Genomic DNA, 24,402 nt, shown 5'->3' on the forward strand with positions numbered 1-24,402 from the left:
TAACTCATATCAGTAATAAAAACATTAAGATTTACAATGATGGGATGGAGAATATGACACACTGACTCTTAAAGAGGCAAAAATTGGAAACAACTTGGGACGATTGCATTACTTGGACTCTTTCAAAAACCTGTTGGAAGTTTTGAACCACCACTTCAGAAGAATGCTTAACAATTTTTGGTTTTCTGGACTCCAGAGTTCCTTTCAAGCTCTAGTGTTTTATAAACATGAATTACTACATTTAATGTAAATTAGAGTGAAGAAATGAAATGAGGTAAAATATGTCACTTATTCAGGAAAGAGAGGTGGGAGAGAAATACACAGTAGCCTCCAGAAAGTTGAGAGCTGGGATTTCCAAAGTAGAATTTTCTAGCTTCTTAAACGGCTGGGGAAAAGAAACATACAATTATGTTTTGCCTTGAGTCCCAGAAGTCCTCCACCCCCCACCCCCCAACTGTGAATGTAGAGGGTGGGACATCAAGACGTGGAGATACAACAAGAGAGACAATTTGGAGAAGGAGTCGATTGATACAGCACCTGATAAGTAGGTTTGCTTAAGCACAAGAGAAGGAATAGGCAGAAAGGTGAAGAAAAAAATAAAGGAGATTAGGAGCCTGAAATGACCTAAGAGGCCTGTCAAAACCGAAGATAAGGATTCTGACATGTAAGGGCCATAGGAAATCTTTACAGAGTATTGAAAAAAGGAGCTGGGATTAGAAGGTGACAGATTAGCATATAACTTGAGTTGTGGTGGTTAAAGAGACTTGGGTAACTAACAAACTGGGGAGGGCGGAGAGAAAGAAAACAGGCTGAATGCAATTCAGCTTTCATATCTGTTAATATACTGTTTTCAAGTATGGATGAGGGGATTTTAAATTTTATTATTTAATCCTCTAAAATGGCAAGACTGTCTTTACTATTAAATACTTGTTGATGAAAAGAAATGTATTTTTACATGTCTTTGCTTTAATAATAGAAATTTGCAAAGAAGTTGTAGTTTTCCACCTGTTGCATATGGAGATTGAAGGGCTTGACTATCCCAAGCAGCAGACAGTACAGTATCATAGAAGCCTAGTTGGCATTAACTAGAAATACATATGGCCTTCCACACCTAGCATTTGCTGGCAAATGAAATAGTAGGGATGAGGTTGACTTAATGGCTGGCCTACCGATCACATCTTGGAATGAATTTGTTTTAATGGATTTCTATTTTACTGAAAATCATATCGCTTGTTGTCTGCATGATAAAAGTACTAGTACACAATTAATATAATGCCTTTTGATCTAATTTCATGTTTAATCTATATTATCCATTAATATGTTTATTTTTTGTTGCTCACTGCAGTAGGTAAGGCATCCCAAGAGGTTGTATGAAAATGTATAGAAGGATAAAGTACATACAGAATATTTAAACTGGCAGATACCTATCAATTCACAATACTTTTTTTAAAGACAAACTTAGGAATGATTACAAATGAAGAAAATCCTCTAAATTCATAGATTTAATTGCCATGATTTACAGCAGTGCTTTCCAATGAAAATGTAATGTATACCAGATACGTAATTTTCAGTTTTCTAGTAGCCACATTAGAAATTGAAACAAAGGAAATGAATTTTAAGTTTTTTAAACTCAAATATGAAAAATTACTAATTTTAATGTAATATAAAAATTAAGGAGATATTTTATAATTGTTTTGTACAATGTTTTTGAAATCTGATGTTAAAATATACGCCACCTTTTAAGGGCTTAGAGTAGCCACAGGTAGCTAGTGACTGCTGTATTAGACAGCAGAGATTTACAGTTGCTGCTCTGTGTTCTTCCACTTATCATGGATTATCTTTTATTCCCTCTTACATCTTTTTATCGTGCATAGATTTCAGGAACTGGGGCACACCCCAGTTTGTAAAAAGGTGGACATCCCTTCTTGGCTAAAGGTAATTAGATGTGAAAAGTCTGAAAGAAAACTCAACATCCTGTACAAAAATGCAGGCTTCTTTTTAAAGACTTTTGTTTTGAAACACATCTCTCTGCCCATGTCTTTGTTATTGGTATCTTGTGTAGTACATGTGTGCTTTTTGTTTTGAGAGAGTCTCTCTGTTCCTTTTGAGAATGGAGTATATGTCCTGAACATCACTTTTGTGACAGGAAGTAGAATATATGTAGCTTAATTAGTATTCCCAGATGGAGTTTATTTAGTAAGGAGCTTATATTAGCCTAAATATATTTTCATTGGTGTTCTGAGGTGAAATGTTATTTGTTATGAGTTTAATTTTTTTTATATTAACAGCGTTAAGCAAACATGAGCTAATAATGTATTTATAACTGCTTTATCACATTATAGGCAATCTTGCCATTAGCAGTACTCATGTTTCAGATGACCTCTAATGAGCAAATGTGGTATTGTCACTTGAGACATTTCTAGAAGTACTTTGTAAATAACTTTAAGTCAAATTATTTATGTCTACTTTTGAAGAACTTCCAGGAGGGATGACGCTGTCTCAAGAGTTAAAAACAATCTAATTACGATTTGATATAAATTAAGATGGAGTTTCTGGATATTTGGATTGTGATTTTACTCAATACCCAAATGTCATAAGTCAGTTTGCTGGCTTTGAACACTGAAGTTGAATATTGTAAAACTTTATAAAACAAAATGTATTTGTTTGCACATAGTACACTGTGGAACCAGACTGTCTTTTCTAAGACTTCTAGCCATGGACATTTTCATTGCCATTTACTTTTTCCTTATGTGATGAATTGTTACAAGTATCACTTAATTGCAGCTATATATGCCCATTTGAATATGGTTTCAAGACATTACTGGTTGAGTGTGGTAGGTACTATTCTAGGTAATTTACATGTATTGTTGATATTTCTGCATTCTCCCAGGAAGATGTTATCTTTTTAGAAATGAGAAGAATAAATCCTTCAGAAATTATATAACTAAACACATACTAATAAATGATGGAAGCAGGATTCAAACTTAGGTCTGTCTGACTAAAGATCATGCTCTTCACACTGCCTGCATCAGGTGTGAATGTGCATTTGGGAAGGTCTTTGCGAGCCTGGAGTGGAGAGTTAAGAAATATCTACTACTGTGAAGTTAAATTAATCAGTACAGCATAATACTTTGCTTTTCTCTTCACTTTCCTCTGTATTGTACAGAGTTTGAAATTAATTGACTCAGAGCAACTTTCAGAAATTATAATTTTTAGAGTTGAAACCAATGGTGTAGTGTGTAGTAGTTTTAGTTGTAAAACTTGATAACATAATGCTAATATTTTAAATTTCTTATTTGTACACAAAAAGTTAACTAGCTTATTAGCAATAGCTTAAGAAACAATACAGCCGAGTGTGGTGTCTTGTGCCTGTAATCCCAGCACTTTGGGAGGCCGAGGCAGGCGGATCACAAGGTCAAGAGATCGAGACTATTCTGGCCAGCATAGTAAAACCCTGTCTCTACTAAAAATACAAAAATTAGCTGGACCTGGTGGCACATGCCTGTAGTCCAGCTACTCGGGAGGCTGAGGCAGGAGAATCACTTGAACCGTGGAGGCGGAAGTTGCAGTGAGCCGAGATTGTGCCACTGCACCCCAGCCTGGCGAAAGAGCGAGACTCCGTCTCAAAAAAAAAAAAAAAAAAAAAAAATTGTGTTAAGTAACTTTTGATTTGGGACTAAATATGTTTAATATCAGGAATACTTGTCAGTTTATGTATGTGTCCTTTGCATGTGCTTACAGCATGTTTCTTTTTAAGGAAGCTAAGGCATCATAGCCTCCTATATTGTGAAAAAAGGCAATATATTATATATTATGTAGTAGGTGACAACCAAGGCCTTTATTGTTTCTTGGCCTTTTGCCAAATGTGATTTTGAAGGCTAGTGTTTGTATGATAAATCTTCAGACAATGTCTTACAAAGAAAATATTTTGAAAGGATTTTAAGTAAAACCCAAAACTTACGTTTGCATATGCTTGCATACTGTCAGCATATAAGACAAACTCAGCACTGTGTGTGTGTAAGTTACTTTTAAAAATTGACTTTGAATACCTGTATCGGAACTCATTTGGTTGCAACGGCATACAACTCAAACCAAACTGGCTTGAGTAAAACATGAATTTGTTGGTTCACATAACTGATAAAGTCAGAGTAGATTTGACATTCGACATGCTGTCAGCATCTAATTTACCTTTCCATTTGCTTGCTCTCCTTCCTCTTAGTTGACTCCATGTTTAGACAGACTTTCTCCTTGTGATCATAAGATAACTGGTAGTACCTCCCAGCTACGTTCTTCAGATTGAGATGCAGTGTGAAATAGCGTGAATCTTGGCCCCAGTTTTTTCATCAGAAGTCTAGTGCATTTCATTAATTCCAGTTGGGTATATTATATACATATGGTTCATGCCTAGGCCACTGCTCTATCCCCAAGATAGGAATGGCATTAATTCCATTGGAAGCATATAGACTATTAGAAAGGGTGCAAAGATGAACTGGGTTATCACAAGTTAAGTAAATGAAGCTGAGTAGCAAAATTAGTATGTATCTTTTTGGAGTGATAGGCATTATCTGTTTCCCCATAGTCCTTACCTCTTTCTATTATGATGGTCACTTAACTAATTTACATTACCTGTGTGGCACCTTACTGACATTTGGGTTTGATTCCTCTGGTTTATAATTTCCTGTTATCTATTGAATAATTTGTTATGGTTATATAGTTATATATTTTTTCTATTTAACAGACCTACATTTATAGCTTTAATCTTCTGTGTATCTATGTATTTAATATTTTTATGAATCTGAAGTTATATTTGTTTCAGTTGTGAAATGGCAAGGATGTTTATAAAGGGTCAGATTAATTAGTTTTTTTAAATGACTTTACCAAACACAGGTTTATGTGTTGGTTAAAGCTCAGCTGGTAGTCTTGAACTGCTTCTGGCAATTTCTTACAAGAGGCTGTAGCCCAGATTTTGGCTCATGTGTATAATTATAGCTAAGCCAAGAGCTACTGATGTAAACACCAGTTTATGGGCTGAGGGCTGGGAGGCTGTCATAGCTGGAACAGAGGAGGTCCAAGCTTAGTCCTTCTGCAGGAATAGAATTGGGAGGCATTTCCAGAGTCCCTTACTCTTGACAGCAAGGCAGAACTGGAGAGGGTAAGGAGGCAAAAGTCTGTGGGATCAGAATTCATGTCACCAGGATAAAATGAACAAAGAGTGAGAGCTAGAATTGAGCACAAGTATTACAGAAAAAATTCCCCTGTCAAGATTCCCTTTAGCTAGCATTAGATTTAAGGCCATAGAGTTTGCTTAAATTGACATACTTTCACTTGTTTTAAAGTAAAGGCACACCTCCCTGTTCAGTGTATATGCATTCTGTTCATACTGTTTGTGATTTCAGATTTTGTTGCCTTCCACCTTTTGCCTTTCCAGATTCCACAAAGGATACTACTTCTGGATCTAGGATGGCCAGATAAAATACAAGATACCTAATTAAAATTGAATTTCAAGTAAACAATAATTTTTATAAGTATGTCCCAAATGTACATGGAGCATACTTATGTGCATATTAAATATTAGGAACATGCTAAATATTTCTTGTTTAACTGAAATTCAAATTTAACTGAGTAGTTTTTGTTTTTCTTTAAACGTTTGATTTTGATACAGATTCATATGTGGTTGTAAGAAAGAATTCACAGCGATTTTTTCTGTATTTTTATTTGCTAAATTTGACAACCCTCTCTGGGTCTTTTCATCATAAAGCAACCCAACCTCCAAACATTTGTGTTTTGCAAATAGTAAATCTAGTTAGAAACCCTTTGGATCCTATGATACTTTAGAGAAGACTGATTTTTGAAAGACCAGTTTTTAAAGTAAGATACTACTAAAATTACTTAAACATTTGCAATTTCTTAGAGTAAAATTACTTTAAAAGCCATACAGAATTTATAATACCTAACAATCTAATCTTTCCAGCAAGATACTGCATTGGAAATGTTAGGAAACAAATAATTTAGCTTGAGGCATCTCTGAACAGGTAATATTTTGAACCATTCAGTCTCAGGTCTCTTTCATCCCCCAGTCCTTCAAAGTTCTTCCAACTCCTTTGACCCAAATTTAATCATATTTTTTTCCAGTAGTCTGTGGTGACTTTATTAGTGATTTCATAACTATGGGATTATAATTTGGATAGATAAGATGCTAATGCCCACCACCCCTTTGAGTAAACGGAAAGAAAGAAGTGATCCTTCAGGTTTTTAGAATTTTTGAGCCTAATTAAGATAGCTTGCTTCCTTATCCTTTTCCCTCATCTGTACAGTAGGTGGTATGGCCTGGGGAGAAAGATGGCTAGCGTGTTTTCCATGCAATTACTTAGCCCTACACTGTTGCTCCCTATTGATAATCAGACCTTGTGAGTACTTCCATCGTTTTATAAATACGAGAGTAGACTGGACTCGGGAAAAGGAGAGGAAGTGGAAATAAATAAAACTGGGAACTAAGTATAATTGATTATTGTTTTTTCTTTCTTTATGCTTGGAAATACCTGGGCAGATAGCTATAGAACATTGTTCCCTAATGAGATACAAATTGGAGCTGGAATTAATTGGTCCATTTGACCTTCCATTGGTTGAACTTTGGTCTCCAGCTTTACCATCCTGGAAGGGGCAGTGCGTCAGTGTATTCTTTCTGCCACTACTGTCGAGGGGGCCCAACAGTGAATGGAGGCCAGTAGAGCCAGAAGTGCTGCTGCAGGTTTCTGTCTACACTAGTGCTGGACAGGAGAACTTTCCACGATGGTAGAAGGGCTTGATATCTGCCACATGTGGGAATTGAGCACTTCAAATATGGCTAGTGTGAATAAGAAACTGACTTTATTCAGTTTTAATTATTTTAAATGTATAAATAGCCACTTGTGGCTAGTAGCTAACTTATTTAATGAAGTCTTGAACCCTTATCAAGGAAGGTTTCTACAGGAGAAGTTTGTTAATCCTTATTCTGCAAGCTTCCACTGAAGCTAAAGCCAAACAAATACAGTACTTTGTATTCTGAATTGTGGTTTTAATCTGACTTTAAAAAAGTAGGACTTGAAAAGTATTGAGATTTAATCAGTTTAAACTTTGGCCTTGGTGATAAAATAACCAGTTGTGACATGGGATCTCTGCAGTATAGACAAATATGGGTATGCCAATCACGCATATGTTATTTTGCTTATGGTGTTTTGTTTCTTCTGCATGAGATTTGATTGGAAGCTGTGCAAATAATTCTGCTAATATTTATTGACCAATTACTATGTGGCAGGTGATAGTCTGAGTCTCAAAGCAGCCTTATGAATGTTATCCTCATTTTGAGGTGAGAAGACTGAGGTACAGAGAGAAGTTCTTCCTAGGATCACATGGTTGGTGAAAGGTGGAAGCAAGATTTGAAATCAGGCAGTCTGGCTCCAGAGTTCATGCTTTTCACTGCCACACTGCACTAGTCTTGTAAGTTGTTCTTAAAGTGGTCATAGACGCTTCGTTTGTGCATTTCTAGTTCTGGCTGAGGTCCAACTGGATATATATGGCTGTCCTGATTGGGTAAGGGGAGGTTTCCCTGTTCCAAGCCATTCTCGGGGCAGCAGTAGGGGCAGCCCCAGGTTCTAGCAGAGACAGGAATTAGGCCTGGCTGTGGCGGAGTCTCTAGTGGTGAGAGGAGGATGGAGGAATTCCTTAGTGGCTTTGGGCTAAAGGGAGTGTCAGTGGGAATGCTTAAAGCAGGTCAGAGAGCACTGGGTGTGCTTAAGTCAGGTCTGTATCGCACAAGCAAACATTAAACAGTTATTGAGAGTGATGGTTTAATTTCTTTACAGCTAAGCTTGAAATAATTTTGTAGACAGTGACCATGATTCTCCCTTGCAGTCTTTGACAACGTCAGTCTTGCAGTATGTGCTTTTTTCTTTATCACACTAGGCTATAATTTGTTTTATTTTTCATGGGAATGTAAACTTAGTTGAATGAAACATCATTGGATCTTGAGGCATTAAATATTATGGCAGCGCTAAGGATGGTTATTCTAAAACAACATAAACAGATACCATTTGTATAAAATCATTAAAAGGTAACGGAAGTAGTTATTTCTTCTAGCCAGGTCTTCTACATTTTGTCACTTGTCCTTCTCCTTTAGAATGTTCTATCTAGTCCCAGATTTTCTTCCTTAGTAATTGTTAATGTAATGCTAGAGTGATGTTTTTCCCCAGGCCTGTAGTATTTTTGATGCTAAGAGATTGGACACATTATAAAACGAATAACTGAAAATAAGTGGCCTTTTATACTATTTATCTATAAAACAAACTTTGAATTATTAAATTATCTTACCATTTTTGTTTGTTTTGGTGTGTACACCAAAATAAAAAGCAGTTTTTACCCATTCTTGATTACAGTAATGTTTTACTAACCAGAAACAAAGTAAGATGAAAGTCCATCACATACTACTTCTCCTACCATAATGGTGTAATAATTGGAAAATATATATTTGTACTAGGCTTTATTATTTTATATTATGAATTGTGATTCTCTGTATAGTTCTTTTTCATTCAAATAGCCAAATGTATTTCAGTATACACCAAAATAAACACTACTTGAGGTCAGTGCACATACGATTTTCTTTATTTTAGTGTTTGTTTTTCTGACTTCTTAAGTGATAATTGTGACAATTTCTTCTGACTCCCATACTGTAAAGTACAAGCTAAGGCTAATTCCTTTATGAAATGTAAAATGTACTGTTTTATGGATTTGTTGATAACTAGAATGCAAGGTGGTATCAATAAAGTACACTGGCACTTAGCTATATACTTTGTAAATGCTTTTTCTATTTTTAATGTATAGCCTATTTTTCTTGATAAGCTAGATTTTCCAGTTTTTTAAATACTTTTTTTACTCTTCGTTTATTCTTCTCAAACATATTTGTATTTTGATATTTTAAATGCTATTTCTGCTTTGTTTTATGCTACCCAGATATGTGGTTGCAAGTGTAAACAGATTCTGGTCACATGCAATTTTTACCTATTCTTGATTACAGTAATGTTTTACTAACCAGAAGCAAAGTAAGATGAAAGTCCACCACATACTACTACTCCTTACATAAAGGTGTAATAATTGGAAAATATATATTTGTAGTAGGCTTTATTATTTTATATTATTAATTGTGGTTCTCTATATTGTTCTTTTTCATTCACATAAATCAGTAGGCTTAATTTCAGGTGTGTCAGCTCGTTACGGGGTTAATATGTTACTATGATACTATTTCTTGTCAGTCGTATTCTGTGTTTTCAATACAGATTTTTTTGGGGGGAAGGATTTTTTTTTGAGGTGGTCACTTTAGCTGGGTAAAGAGTAGTGGGTGTACAGGATGTGCTCTTATTGCAGCCGGCAACACGTCAGTCTCATACTCTGAAGAGCAGTTGTTGATATTCTTAGCTGTAGAAGAAATCAGGGAAATCAAAGGGATATTTGCATATTTCCAGATTCTGCCTATCCTCCTGAATCTGTGTTCTCTAATATAAGAAAGAAGATCTGAGTTTCACAGGTAGATATAAAAGGAAAATAGTAGCTAGCAGAATTTTTCCAAATGTCATCTTATACTTTACTTTTTGTACATTTGTATAAACAGTAAACAGTGTTTTCTGGTGGGACTTGAAAATAACTAAAACAGCCTGTGACTAATACAATCAATTTAGGGACAAAAATCTTTGCTAAGAAGATGTCTGATGTTATAGAATGTTGAAAATATTTACCTCCTGTTGGTTGTTTTTGTTATATTCTCTTTTTTTTACATTTTGCGTAGATGTGTTTATTGGCAACATTCAAATCTGCCTCAGACTTTTGTGTGTGCTTTGAGTATCTCTTTGCAAAAATGAACCTACTGATTTCTTTACTAGTGAGTGTCTTGAATTAAAACTTCCTGCTGAAGACTTGCCAACTTCAACTTCACATCATACAACAGCCAGAGCTTTCACAGACTTATCTTAATATAAGCCCTTCACGTAATAAAATTAAAGAGAGACTAGGTGACTTGAGCACAAGGTATTGACTTTTTTTTTTTTTAATTAGAGCCAGAACAAAAATTCAGATTTCTAGGCTTCAGTCCTGTCTTAATCTATTTTGTGTTGTTGTAACGGAATACCTGAGACAGTAATTTATAAGGGACAAAATTATTTGACTCATTATTTTGGAGACTAGAAAATCCAATATCAGGGTGCTGGCAGGACCTTCTTTCTAGGTTGCTGCTTATCCCGTGGCAAAGTTCAAGAGAGATAGGGGATGGGGAGAAAATGGGGGTGATAAGGAGGTAGAGAGAGATAGAGATACTGCACACAAGAGCAAAAGGGGGCCAAACTCAGTCTATTATAATGAACTCACTCTAGGGTAGAGCCCCCGCAACCCAATTACCTCTTAGAGGTTGTACTTCCTAACACTGTCACAGTGTCAGTCAAATCTCAGCCTGAGTTTTGGAGGGGACAAACATTCAACCCATATAACAAGTCCAGTACTCTTCCCAGTGCACCTACATCAAAACTAAGCCAGAAAAATTTTAAGAAAAATAATGCACTGGCTGCACAGGAATGATGGTATAGAAGTGCCATTTTAACTGTTAGTTGCTAGGTAATGCCTTTCTATTTTTTTACTTCCAGCTTAATGCCAGCCTTGTGTGAGCTGTAACAATTTAATCATTGAGGTCCTCTGGCAAGTAGTGTTACAGAAATTGGATCATACCATTATTTATTGTTTTTATTTTGGCTTTTAAAATGAATGAACCATGTGTCCTCCTTTTAACTGATTTTAGGAAGAGCAAATGATAAGGATGGACTGTAACATTTTTTTTCCAGTTATTTAATTTCACTTTATGAATAGTGATTTTTATTTGTTTTAAAATTTCCTGAGTGAGGGTTATTAGGCAAAATGGACTCCATAATGCGCGTCATATTTTCGTGTCACTTTAGTGTCTCAGAATTAAACCATCATTTTACGTGGAAGCGTAGCTCCGCTTTGCTCTACCGCAAGGTAGAGGGCTCAGTTATTAGGCAGGAAGGAAACATGTTAATTGATGTTTTCTTTTGAGAGAGGGCAATATGATGGGTCAGCAACTCCAGATTTTTGTCACTTGTGATGACATTTTTTAATAGTATGCATGTTCCTTTCTTGTGCCAACACTTATTAGATTAGTAACACTGATTAGCTTCAGTAAATCTACATGTATAACAAAATGTACATGTACTAGTATATACTGTAAATTTGCAAATATAACTCATGCAAATAGTTTGTCTTATGCAGTTGACGGGGTATTGATCAGTTACAGTTGTCATTCGAATCAGTGCTGTCTTGTTTACATTATTTTCTAGATAGTTTGCTTTGTATTTTAGGTACTTTAATAGCTCTTTAAATTAAAAAATATCAAGGGATGTGTGTGGGTAGGTGGGTGTACACACACACACACACACACATATATGAGGTCACTCCTGGATTCAGGTTTGTGAGTATAATTGATTTTAAGTCATTTATTTGACAGCCACACATTGTCACATAAGCACACAAGAGGTTTAACATAATGCCCCCAAAGTAATCTCTTTGTTATCTGTGAAGCCGGTTTGTAGTATCTGACTGAGTAAAATGAGTGCAGTATATTTTGTGTAAACTAATAGTTCAAAATATGCATATATCCCATATCCCTGGTGGTTGTTATACAGATATTTAGTTGTAATTACAATCTAGGTTCTGAATTACATTGTTAAACCATTTGGTGGCCTCACACATTAAAGTTTTATTATCTAACACATGTATAGGCATGAATTTAGAGATACTAAGTACTGGTGTTTCTCATATTGAATATACATGGAGCCCCTACTATGTGTTAGACATTGCTTGGTATTTAGAATATACCAGTGGACAAAGTCAGGCCTTGTCCATTCCCATATACTCCTTCCTAACAAGGGATCAGGAAGACATGCATATTAATTTTTATTTTTTACATGGGAGTCTAATTATGTTGCCCAGGCTGGCCTTGAATTCCTGGACTCAAGCAATCCTCCCACCTGAGCTTCCCGAGTAGATGGGACTACAGTCATGCACCACCTTGGCTGGCTACGTTAATTTTTTAAAATTGCAAATATATTAAGTGCAACAAAGGAAAAATACTGAGTGTTTATGATAGTGAACCATAGGAGTTGTGTTATACGTTGCTACTTAACAAATTACTCCACAATTTAGTGGCTTTAAATAGAAAACATTATTATCTCATACTTTCTGTAAGACAAGAGTTTGGGAGAGGAGTAGCTGTTAGCTGGGTGGTTCTGGTTCAGGGTCTTCCATGAAATTGCGGTTAAGGTATGTAGCTGTCTGAAGACTTGATGAGACTGGAAGATCTATTTTCAGGTGGCGCACTCACATAAAAAGCTGTTGACAGAAGGTCTCAGTGCCTCACTGGCTGTTGGCAGTTGTCTTCGTTTCTTGACTTGTTGGCCTACCCGTAGGCTGCTTAAGTGTTCTCATAAAAGGGAAGTTAACTTCCTCTAGAGTAAGTGACCTGAGGGAGGGAGGGATGACATTTCCATGTAACCTGGACTTCTATAAATCTGATGGCTGGATTTCAAGAGCAAATATTCTGAAGCAGGGGAAGTGGGAAGAAGAGAGGGAGCTCATGTGTGTGTATGTGTGTGCAGCAGATGAAATCCTCATTACTTTTTTTTGACCTAGCCTGGAATTCATACAGCATCACTTCTGCTGCTTTTGGTGGAGGTAATCAGAAAGTTCCACCCAAATTCAAAGGGAGCAGAAATAGACCATGCTTCTTAATGGGGAATGGCCAGGTTCTGGAAGAGCATTTGGACCAATAGTATTGATGTGGTCATTTTTGGAAAATACATTTTGCTACAGAAGGGAGAGCAAGAGCAGATGCTGGGAGATCAGTAACATGCTTCTAGTAGTCTAGGAAGGATTTGATGGTAGTGGAAGTGGAGGTAGTAAGAAGTAGATAATACAAAAGATGTGCTGAAGGATGGATAGCATCTATTGACTGAAAAGATGTGGATGGTGAAGGAGATGGGTATGTCAGGGATGATCCCCATATTTCTGACATGAGTATTAAATGAATGCAGTGCCATATTCAGAGATACGAAATCCTGGAGGGTGTGAAGATGGAAGTTTGAGTTTTTGTTTTCTATGGTTGTGGTTGTGGTGGGTGGGGGAACATTTTAAATTCATTTCTGAGCAAAGTGAGTTTGAGTTACTTGAGGGATATTTAGTGGAAATGGAATGTTGCTAGTTGGCTACATTCATTCTGATACAACTCACAGAAGCAGCCTGGGTTCGAAATTATTTGAGAATTTTAGTTGTATAGATGGCAGTATATATGAATAAAGTTCACTTAGGTGAGTGTAGACTGAGAGGATGAAAGTAGGGGAAAATAGCTTTGAGAAATGTCAACTTTTAATGATTGATTAGAGAAGGCTACGTGAGCAAGCAAGGCTGAGAAGAACTGACCTGAGAGATTGGAAGAAAACAAAGAGGTTGTGTGTCATGCAAACCTAAGGTAGAAAGTGTTTCATAGGTGTGCCAGGTAAGTTGAAGACTGGATAATCTTTATTAATTTTTGTCTCTTGGAGGTGACTTAGCAGAGTTGTTTTATTATTTTTTAAATTTTTATTGATACAGCTGTACATATTTTTGGGGTACGTGTAATGTTTGATACCTTTATATGATGTGTAATGATCAAATGGGGATAGTTGGGATATCCGTCACCTCAAACATTTATGTTGGTAACATTACAGATCTTGTCTTCTACTACTTTGAAATATACAATAAGTTATTAACTATAATTTCCCACTGTATTATTGAAGTGGAAGTGAAGTCGATTTAGAATGGTGTGAAAAGTGAGTGGGAAGGAAGAGAATGGTGATGCCTGATGAGGCAGCCCTTAAGATGTTGGTCAAAGAGGCATTAGAGACTGAGGTCAATAGCTGCAAAGAAAAACAAAGTAAAAAGTTGCTTTTTTCTTAGTATTTTTTTCTCTTTTAAGATGGAAGGAGTTCAACGCCTTTATATGCTTATGGTAAGGATCGGGGAGAGAGCAAAAAGGGTAAAATCCTGTACATGTGAATTTAGTATAAAATTCAAGACATGCAAAAACATATTTAAAAATTGAAACAGCATTTATGGCCCAATGTATTAAGCCTACATATAGTCACATAAGGACATTTTAAAATGAGGGCTTTATCACGTAGCTTATATGTGTTCTTTGTGAACTAAATTGGTGACTTTTATTTCAATACATCTAGAACATTTTGTTAGTAACTACAGTGTTTATTGAGACAAAGTAGGGATCGATGATAGTACTTAATGATTTTTGCAATAAAGACTAACAAAAACAAAAAGATTTTACTTATTAAAAAGACTAAGTGGTGAAATAAATGATAAAGTATAATCTGAAGGAAATGCAGTATTAAAAGACAATGTCAGAATTCTTGGAAAATGAACAGTTTTCATTATATGATAAAGGTAACACTATTTTTTACTTTAAAGTTTTTATAATAACAGATAAGAATGGAATAAAAGCAAGTTAATTGGTTTTAGGAAGTCCCTAGGAAATAATTGACATTTAAAAAATAAATACCACAAATTCCGTCAAAGCCAAATGATAACAGAAAATCTTAAAAGAATGCACAGAAGCCTGGACTGGAGTATAATCACTAAAACGATCACATGGTACTTGTTCCATATACTAGAGATAATACCCACAAAACTTAAGTCACTAGTTCAATAATTTACAGCTAACTATACTGCAAGTGCCCAAACTAGAAATTGGGTACTCTTCTTACCAGCAAGTGTTGTTTCTGTTACATAATAGCATGGAGCATGTTAGAGCAATGAGAATGAGACCAGAGTAATTAGCAATGAAGATTAAAATTTGTTCAATTCAACTAGCTTTATAAAGTTATAGGAAATTTTAGAAAGATAACCACATGCTACTTCTGGCATTCATATGGCAGACCTTGAAATAAATGCTAGTGAACAGTGTAGTGGGCCCGGTTTCAGATAACTGAGTTTTAACTCTAAATCTGCCACTGATTTCACTTTGTGAGCCTGGGCAAGACACTAACCTTTACCTTCTTTATACCTTTTTGGGATTTAAATTTTTTTTTTTTTTTTTTTTAGTTTTTAGTAGAGACAGGATCTCACTGTGTTGTGCAGGCTGGTCTTGATCTCCTGGGCTCAAGCGATCCTCCTTCCTTGGCCTCCCAAAGTGTTGGGATTACAGGCATGAGCTACCATGCTTGGCTAATACCTTTTTGTCTCTATCAATAAAATGACAGGGTTGGAGTCAGAGCTATAAAAAAACTCAAATTTATTGGGCACCAACTATGTGGCAGGTCATGTCATTTTCTTAATATTTCTTATTTAACATGTAACACCCTATAAGACTGCCTATGTCAGACTCATTTTACAGTTTAGCCTAGATAACTTGACAGTTACCCGGCTTGTAAGTAATGGAGGTAGAATTCCAGCTCAAGCTTATTGACCCCCAAACTGATGCTTGTTGCACAGCGACAGTGTCTCCCAAACCTTAGTTTTGTACAACTTTAACAACTGTTGCCCTATCAGTGTCACGACTACTATGATTTACTACATATTTTTCTTTAAATGTGTATTCGTATATTTTACTTAAATATATTTCAGAAGGAAACTGCTTGATAAATAAGAACAAAACTTAACAAAAAATTGGTATGAAAGTCTGAAAATGTAAGGAACTCTTTCTTTTTCCTCTGAGGGGCAGCAGGGTGGATATATATGAAAGGTAGGAAGGACCAAGGGCCCAGAGAGAGGGAATCTCTTTGAGTTAGAAACCAAAGCCTGGAAATGCCATAATTGTTCAAAGAATTGTGCTTGAAACTGGTAATTTGATCCCATCTGATTAAGAACCTTATATCACAGACAGAGTAGGGAGAGTGAGAAGCACCTGGATTTGATTTAAAAGAGAAAACTGGAGGTGGAGACAGAATTGGGCCAGGAATGGAACCTGGGTTATAGAAGGGCCTGAGACTGAGGATAGTACATTCCCTGGAAGTGAGGAGAAGGTTAAAGTCTGAAGGAAGGACATAGGGATTGGGAAGTGTGGAGGAATCACAGGGGCTGGAAGTTTAAAGTGGGATACAGTGGTCAGGACTCCTGGAAATAGATGTGTGCAGGTGAAGGCTGAGGTCCTGGCAGGCCCAGTGGGACGAGTTTAGAGTAGGACCAGTAAAGGGGGCTCAAAAATGAAGCCTTAGAGATGGGTGCATCTGAGGTTGGAATGGTAAGTTTTGAGTTAGGAGCATGAGAGAGGGGGGGGAACCAAGCATGATCCCTCCTGGATTAAGCCCACACTTTTTCTTCTGAAACTGGACTGTGAATGTGACAATTCTGAGAACTTTTCTCCAAGGGAAGACAGCGTGTATGTGTACTGTCTAAAGTCACTTCATGGAAATGCAGTAATATGCACACCATCCTTTTGGGAAATGTAGCTTTTTCTAGACTGGATTCATCTGTGCCTTCCTACTGTGGACTCTTCCTTGATCCATTTTTTTTTTTTTTTAAATATAGAAGTGTCACATGTTGCTTATTTAACAACAGCATAAAAGGTTTTTTGTTTGTTTTTGTTTTTGTTTTTCTTCCTAATTTGTTTAAGTAATAGATCTAGTATGCTTTAGGCTTCCCTTGTCTTTCAGCTCCGAACTAAAACAGGAGGATCTGCTAACTACAGGTTAGGGGGTTTAAGATGCTTTCTTAAAGGAAGTGATTGACGAGAGCCCTGTTGCTACAGGATTTTTTGGTTAAAGGAATCCCAGCTTCACGTCACCCATCATCTTCCAGCTCAGTCTTCTGAGTGTGACTCACTTTTGTCTGTATTTCTTTTTACAGTGTCTTTACTTTTTGCTCTTTCTTTCTACCTAGAAGATCACCCTAATTTTGTTTTCGTTGTAGTTTTTACCTAGCTCTACATTATGGGACTGCTACAGTGATTGTGCTTTGGCTTTGTTTATGCCTGTGGGACTTTCATTTTCTTTGCTCTTCTTGGTACTTTACTGGCTATCTTCTAAAATGAATAATCTTGAATGTATAATAAAAACAGTTATACTCTAATAGCAGTTTATACCAATAAAATATAAAGAACACTACTTATATTTAGAGATTCTGTCCACCTTGGAGGAATGCATTCTAGTGATATACCTGTATACATAAATACACATCCACACATATAAGCACCTATATTTACACATGTGGTTAATATTTTTATCTGTATATAAGTATATATTTGACCTAGGAAGATAATATTTTTATCTGTGTATACATATATATTTGACCTAGGATTGTGTAGTATATCTATCTGGGTGCAGATACCTATCTACCTTTCAGTGCAGTTAATCTGTTGATTAACTTTTGTGCCTGAGGACTCGGGAGTATAGTAGTAAAACTGTGTGCTGTTTTTATTTGCTGATCTCCCTGCATTTTGTTTCAATTTCTGTTTTTTGTTTTGTTTTGTTTTGTTTTTTCATTAGTAAGCTGATTCTGAAGAGCTTGAAGGAAGTCATTTTAATTGAAGGAGTTAGGGCTTCTTCCTTACGCTTTCCCAGTCCACTAGGACTCTTCATCTTTGATTTCATACAGTTGGTAACATCTTAACAAATGGCCGTAGTGTAATAATAAATATGTATAATGAGATGGAGTTTTGCTCTTGTTACCCAGGCTGGAGGGCAGTGGTGTGATCTCCGCTCACTGCCAACCTCTGCTTCCCAGGTTCAAGCGATTCTCGTGCCTCAGTCTTGTAGCTGGGACTACAGGCATGCGCCACCACACCTGGCTGATTTTGTATTTTTAGTAGAGATGGGGCTTCACCATGTTGACCAGGCTGGTCTCGAATTCCTCACCTCAAAGGATCCACCTGCCTCGGCCTCCCAAAGTGCTGGGATTACAGGCATGAACCGCCGCGCCCGGCCGAGCTCTAAAATTTATGAGAATATGGGTCCCTGAAATTCTTAGTTAATAGACATTAAATCATTGGAAGATGTTCAGCCAGTGCTCAAAATGTGCTGCCCATAAATGTCACTAGGAAGCATATTAACTTTGCATTAATCTTTTTTCTACCTATAATATAAACTTTTAAACTTTCAAAATTCAGTGTTCAGTGTCATTTTTAACTTAGCAGTTATTTCATCTTGCTACTAGGGAAACCACAGCATATATTTTATTTTCATTTTGTATTTTGAAGGAATAATAGAAACTAGAAAACTCTTAGGAGATGGGAGCTTCATTTGTAATTATCTCCAAAATTATTTTCATTGGGGACACGATGTACCAGTGACTTTTTTAAAAAAGTCACTTACTGTTAGTTTTTTTAAACATAAAAAATATGAGCTTTATTGAGATAATTGACAAATTTAAGTATTGTTTATAGTTAAGGTATACAGCTTGATATTTTGGTATCTATATTTTGATATATGTATATTGTGAAATAATCACCATAATCAAGCTAGTTAACGTAGCCTTCACCTTACATACTTACCATTTTCTTTTCTTTTTTTTTTCCTTTTTTTGTGGTGAGAACATTTAAGATCTACTTTCTCAGCAAATTTCGAGTGTGTGATACAATATTGTTAACTCTAGACACATTGTTGTACATTAGCTCTCCAGAACTTACTCAACTTGCATATCTAGAATTGTGTACCTTTTGACCAATATCTCCCCATTTCCCTGTACCTCAACCCCTGACAACTAGTGTTCTACTCTCTGCATCTATGAGTTTGGCTATTTGTATTTCCTATCCATTTTTGTGGGAAGGTTGATGTATTAGTTTCCTGGGGCTGCCATACCCAAGTACTACAAATTGGGTGACTTTGAACATCAATTTATTATCTCACAAATCTAGAGGCTAGTTCTCCAGTATAAGGTGTGGACAGGGCCATGGTCCCTCTGAAATCTGTAGGGGGAGCATCCTTCCTTGCCTCCATTAGGTTGTGTTTTCGATGTCACTCTGCCTCCATTGTCATATGACTGCCTTCTTCCTGAGTATCTCGGTGTCTCTTCTCGTCTTGTAAGGACATAAGCCGTAAGGATTAAGGGCCACCATACTCCAGTATAACCTCATCTTCTCTAATTATATCTGCAGTGACTCTGTTTCCAGATATGCTCACATTTTGAGATACTGGGGGTTAGGACTTCAACATTATCTTTTAGGGGCCTACAATTCAACCTGTCACAGTTGATGAAAAGATTTTGATCTTTAATAATAATGTAATAAACCTAGAATTATTTCCTTTATTTTTACTTCATAGTCATTTCAATAATACCACTACCACTTTTCCATCTGCTGAACAAATGTTATCAAATACTTCTTTGTTTCTTGTGTCTAAGTTCAAATAAAAGCCATAGTATGGATTCAGAGGGAATGCCTAAACTAGTCTTCATATAGAGCTAAGGGAAAGAAGGTAAAGGGTTAAACTGGGTTTCATATGTAATGCATAAGAAAAAAAATAAAGTAGTCATAAGAAGTAGACAACTTTAAATTCACCTCATTATTTCTGGATTTCCCTGACACGGGTAAATCTAGTGATATGGTTGTAGATGACTGGATGGATTAAATTATTTATTAAGTTTTTAGAGTTAGGAAATGGTAGGGGATAGAAAAGGGGAATTTTTATCCTTCCTGTTTTGTAATATTTTAGTTGGACATGTTTCAATATTTGTGCATGCATTTGAAACTAATGAAAGGGTTATTACACACTTTGTCAATGATATCGTACACTATTATATGTGAAAAGTAGTAATTATTTAAGGGAAAGGTGATTTACAGAAATAGGATAATTGCTACAGCAATATACCCGTCTTTGTGGACTTTCACATGTAGTAACATAGTTGTGACTACAAAACATGAGATTAGTCAGGATTGTTATATTTTTGCTGACAAATAAGATACTAATCCTAATGGACTATTGTTTTCCCTTGTGAAGGCATGTATTCATTTAAGTTACACTTTTCTGTCTTTATGTGAGCTTTACAAATTGATTGTCCATATAACTTCCCCATGACGATGTTTCTCCTTTTCTCTTCTTTTTTCTTTTTTCTCTTTTCTTTTTTCTTCTCTTCTCTTTTCTTTTCTCCTTCCTTCCTCCCTCCCTCCCTCTCTCTCTCCCTTCCTCTCTCTCTCCCTTCCTCTCTCTCTCTCTCCCTACCTCCCTCCCTCCCTCTCTCTCTCCCTCCCTTTCTCTCTCTTTCTTTCTCTCTCTCCCCCTCCCTCTCCTCTCTCTCCCCTTTTCTTTCTTTTTTTCTTTCTTTACAACTTTTCTTTTAAATGTACTCCTGTCTCATTCCTCCCTTCCCTCCCCCTCCCCCTCCCTTCCCCTTCCCTCCCTCTCCCCTCCCCTCCCACTTTTCTTTTAAATATACTATATCTATTAGTGTCTGTGGTCATGGAACCGTATAAAGTAATTTAGCAGTTTTTGACCAGTGAATTTCTTAATACTTTTGCAGACTAGCTTTCTGTTTGTTTTTATTTTACCTTTTTCAAGGATGATATGTAGGTTGGAAAATATTTCTGGGTTTTGCTTTCTTAAGTGATTTTTAAATGCATCTAAAAGTTTAGAGTAAAAGTCCCCAGAATCCTTGACCTTAGTCTTCCTTATATGTGAAACCACCAATTTTTCCCTTTTGGTCAGTTTTTTACTGTTAAGGTTAAAAACTGCTCTGCCCTACAGCTTTTGTGAAGGTAAAATAATAATGTACGTAACATTTTGGAAATCGTAAAATGCAGTACAGATGTAATAAGATAGCATTAACAGTAATATTGAAACGTAAATGGAACGTTAAACTTTGATGTCCTATGATTAATACTGTTATGGCAAACATACTGTAAGTTTAGGAGTCAGACTACCATTTTTTATGAATGTTAATAGTTATAGGAAATTTAATCTTTTCATTAGACTCTTGAAAATAAGATTAGTATTATTGCTAGCTGTGTCTAATTCAGGAAGATATATCAAACAGAAAAATAAACACAGTTGATTCTCATTATTCTCAGTGGTGTTATGTTCCATAAAGTTGTCAAACACTGAATTAGTGAATACTGAACCATTACTCCTAGGGGAGATAAAGGATTATCTTTTTTGATCTTCTAGTTAGAACATTTTTGTTAAAAATTAATACATAACCATTTTATGTTTCTGTTGAAAAATATCTTTTAAATGTATATTGTTGATTCATTAACATTTAACTCATGGCCAACAGCAACTATAAGCTTAAAGGAAGCTTATCTAACATGTATTTTCTCAGTAAAGCATGTCACAGCCTTCTTGCACTTAGAAACACTAGATAACACTTCAGCATTATGTTGTGCACCACTTCAAACAATGAAATTACTAACAAAAAGCACAATAATGCAAAAAGCATGGTACCAAGTAGGCTTCAAACACACACACACACACACACACACGCACACACACACACACACACACAGGTTTACAGAATGAGAGCTGGAACAGAAGGCAGAGCGCTGCCTTGTTCAACCTCAGCTGGACTCAGATTTTTCTCCACTCTGCGTATTGTCTGCAAATGACTACAAAAGCTCCTAGTATTGATTTTTGGTTTGCAAATACCAGATGTCCTTCAACTTACAATGGGGCTATGTCCTGATAAGCCCTACTGGAAGTCAAAAATACATTTAATGCTGGTAATAAACCAGATAGTCCCAGACCAACAGTGGTTTCACTGAATGTTTTTTATGATGGTGGGAAAGCAATATACATTTAGTAGAAATCACATGCATTCAGTAGAAACCATAACCCCATCATGAGTAAGTTGTGAGGAGTTCCTTGACTTGCAGTGGGGCTATACCCCAATAAACCCATCATACCTTCTAAAAAACATTAAGTAGAAACATCAGGAACCATCTCTGTATTTTAGGGAGTAGATGAATTCACAGACACAAAATCCCCAAATAATGAGAATTGACTGTATGCTGAATAGTGAGAAAATGAATTGGATTAAGTTCGTATTTCAGTTGTTAAAATTTGATTTAGTTACTTTTATCTTGAATTTCTTAATCTTTCATAGTAAATAGAACATCCTTTTGTCTTCTAATTTCTCAATATATATTGCCACAAAAACTCTGTTATCAATGATATTTGTGCAAATACTTAATGCTTTCAACTTTCATTTGATGATAAGGAGTCTGCTACTTAAAGGAATCATGAATTGCTTTGTGGCACAAGAAGACGGAGGAATTTGGCCAGTGTGAGGCATCCCTTACCTTCTTTAACACAGCTGCCTGATACAACAGTAGCCGTGCTGTTTAAGTAACTCTACTCTGACAACCTTGAAATATTTCTGGGCATAAAAATTGGGGGCATCCAACATAGCAAAGGGGTTGAGAGCGTGGACTCTATCCTGGTACCATCACTTACTGGATGTATGGCTTTAGGTTCATTACTTAAATTCTTTGTGTGTTGATTTCTTTTAAATGATGATGATAAAATGTCTACCTCATAATATTGGTGTGAGCATTAAATGAATTGATACATGGAAAGTGGATTAACCAGTGCCCACCACATAAGTTGCTGCTCGATAAATGTTAGCTGTAATCATTACTACTATTATTATTATCCTTAATTTAAGTAGACTATTTCTCCCCACTCCTTACTGTCACAAGTGATAAAGCAATGGGAATACCTGTGTTTTATATTTCTTGCATTTGTAACCTCTCCTAGCACTCATGTTTGTTATTAATATGGTTAGTCATTTTTTTCCTGTTGATACTGTCATTGTAGGTCAGGTAAACATGTATGTTCAGTCCTTCATTATGAATGAGCCAAAAGTTCATTTTAAGACTTTAGCTTTGAGTCCCCAAAGGATTTGTTAAAAAGTTCATTAATGTCTTCATTTGTCATGTTCCAAGATTAGCCTCTTGACTGACTCTTCTCAGAAAATGATTGACACTTCATGTAAGATTAACTCTTAAAGTGAGCTATGAATTATGTTAAAGCCAGACAGATTACAAAAAAGTAAGACTTCATCCTAGCATTCTACCATCCTATTATCCACTCACCTTTTGCAAAAAATATAATCTAGAAACATTTTCAAAAAGGAAGGAAAATTCAATCAAGTATTTTGGAAACTGAGTTCCAGTCATCATGGAGTAAACAAGCAATAACCAGATTAGGTATTGCTCCAATAAATTAAAATTGTAACAGAACTATACATTAGACTTTGAATGTTTTTTAAATGTATTTTCAAACTTGACTTTTAATATATATGATTATAAAGATGTAATGGTGATGTGCTGTGTAGATATGAATCAGTGTTACAGTAATCTATTTTTCTCTAACATTTTATCATGGAAATGTGTAAACATACAATAAAACTGAAAATTTTAGTGACTACCTATATGCTCATCATCTAGATGCTATCCTTGAGTAATCTATTTTTATAAAGGTATTGATGTAACCACTTTATAAATGAAAAACTACACTATGAAAACCAAATTTGTGATCTCCAGCATCACAGAAATGAAATAAGGATTTTTTTTTTTTTAACTTAGGTAGTATTGCTTGAACTGTAGTAATTCAGATGTAACAATTTCAAAGGTAGAATTTTCTGGTGTATTGTCATATTGCTTCACATCGGCTCTATTGATAAAAGTAGAATAGTTACCAAGGATCTCTGACAGGACAGACAATTTAAAAAGTTGTTAATAAAGGTTTTTAGAATTCACTGTAAGCCTTTCATGTGGCTTTAGTTACTCATATGGAGATACGTTCTGGGACAAAAGTTGGAAGTATTCTCAAGAAGAAAAAATACCAAATAATTTCTAGGGGCACGAGTGGTTTGAAGTACAGTTTAGGATTAGCGTGGGTCTTGGCATTTGTCCAGAAACCAGACTACTTTGCACAATTATGCTTGAATTCCTAATCATATCCACTAGCCTACTGTCTTAAATAGACCACAGAAACCTTGCTCGTAACATGTAAGACAGTGGAGTGTCTTGCTTTCTAGAAATGCTTTTATTTTATTACCACTATGCAAATAAATGCAATTTTCACAGTGTCATAACCTTGATTTTGTCATTGAAGATATTACCAATTTTTTTCCCTGACAGTTCATGTTAAAATGCATTTAGCTTTGTTAGGTAAGAGAATTTTGATACTTCCTTTTCATATTTATTGTGTAAACAGGTCTATTTGCCTGGGATATATGGCATTTAAGGGTATTCTTTTAGAAGAGTTGTCTAAGTTGTTAATAGTTGTTAAATACCACGTTAATTTTTTTCTACATTTAAATGACCATTGTCCTGTGTTACTGGACTTGTCTCAGAAATGAGGGAAATATAAGACCATTATTAATTTTGTATTTGAA

At 35.7% G+C, this 24,402-nt stretch overlaps 1 protein-coding gene across 3 annotated transcripts in view; it reads left to right on the forward strand.

The window, feature by feature from the left end:
- LOC105499533 (ubiquitin conjugating enzyme E2 E3) overlaps nt 1-24,402 on the forward strand; it is an 82,671-nt gene that overhangs the window by 21,295 nt on the left and 36,974 nt on the right. The window lies entirely within an intron of this gene.

This window comes from Macaca nemestrina, chromosome 11 (genome assembly GCF_043159975.1).
Source record: "Macaca nemestrina isolate mMacNem1 chromosome 11, mMacNem.hap1, whole genome shotgun sequence".
In the NCBI taxonomy this organism is placed as follows: Eukaryota; Metazoa; Chordata; class Mammalia; order Primates; family Cercopithecidae; genus Macaca; species Macaca nemestrina.